The sequence below is a fragment of the Polypterus senegalus genome, chromosome 7 (assembly GCF_016835505.1).
Source record: "Polypterus senegalus isolate Bchr_013 chromosome 7, ASM1683550v1, whole genome shotgun sequence".
Lineage (NCBI taxonomy): Eukaryota > Metazoa > Chordata > Cladistia > Polypteriformes > Polypteridae > Polypterus > Polypterus senegalus.
Window position 1 is genome coordinate 116822164 of NC_053160.1, and position 1243 is coordinate 116823406.

A 1243-nucleotide genomic window follows, 5' to 3' on the forward strand; every position below is an offset into this window, starting at 1 on the left:
TAAACGCCATCTTGTCTACAGTAATTCATTCATTTTGTACTGCAAAGTCATTCTGAATCACTTCTTTATTTCAATTGTCTGGACGACAATATATGGGGACGATCCCCTAACCTTTTTCTATTTTGTGAAGACTCTTCTTTATCACAATGTCTTTCAAATATCTTGCTGTAGTTAGCCATAGAGTGATGCTTCTAGACCATTATATAGACTTCCAAAATATAAAGTGCAGCTTATCTATGAATTCTCAGACTTTGAGTTCATATTGATAAGTACTACAACTATAAAGCTAGAGAATGTATTAACTTACTGAGATCTGTTGACCTTAGCCAGCATATCCGCCATCCCACACAAACGAAGGGACACATACTGGATTTATTAATTTCAAAATTATTAAAACTTGATGCGAGACAAGTCATGGATATTGGTATATCTGACCATATCTGCATTTTACTTGATGTATAAATGCTAGTAATTATGAAAAGCAATAAGTAAGAGCAATGTATTGTTAAACATTATTTTTATATATCAGAAGCCTCTAGGTTTGCTAATATTCTGAATAATCAGTCTGAATTTAGTGCTTGCCCTAGTAAGGCCAGCAATGTAACCAGTAAGGTGGAAAATCTGAATGCTAAGGTGAGAAGTTCAGTTGACATACTGACCCCTGAAAGAAAATTGTTAAAGGAAAGACATTCCTTAGACTCGTATTGTTTGAACTTGCCACAGAGCTGAGCATAAATGGAGGAAAACTAAATTAACATCCACTATGAAATATTGAAGGCACATACTAAGTGAATATAATAAAGCATTCCATTTTGACGGGGTCCTGGTTTTCTAGAATTTTAAATGATAATGCTCGAAATCTAACAGTTTTATTTTCGACTATTGATAGTCTTTTAAATCCAGCTAAATCAATGGATTGCTGCCTGAAAACCTCTACCTGAACTTGTGAGACTTTTGCAGCCTTTTTTAAAAACCACATAAAAAATATAGGATGTAACACTCCATACAGATAACTTGAGTTTTACAAAAAAAAGAAGAAAAAAGAAAAAGGTTTAAAACAAATCAACCCCACCCCTGAGAGAGAGCTAAGCCAGCAGTGTAAAACGTTATGTTAGTAAAGACAAACGAATAGATAAAATTTATGAATAAAGATAAATGGAGTAAAAGAGGGGAGAGAACCTGCTTCCTCAATTTAAATGCTTATTCTAAAATGTTATTGATTAGATCCTGACAGGTTTTGAAA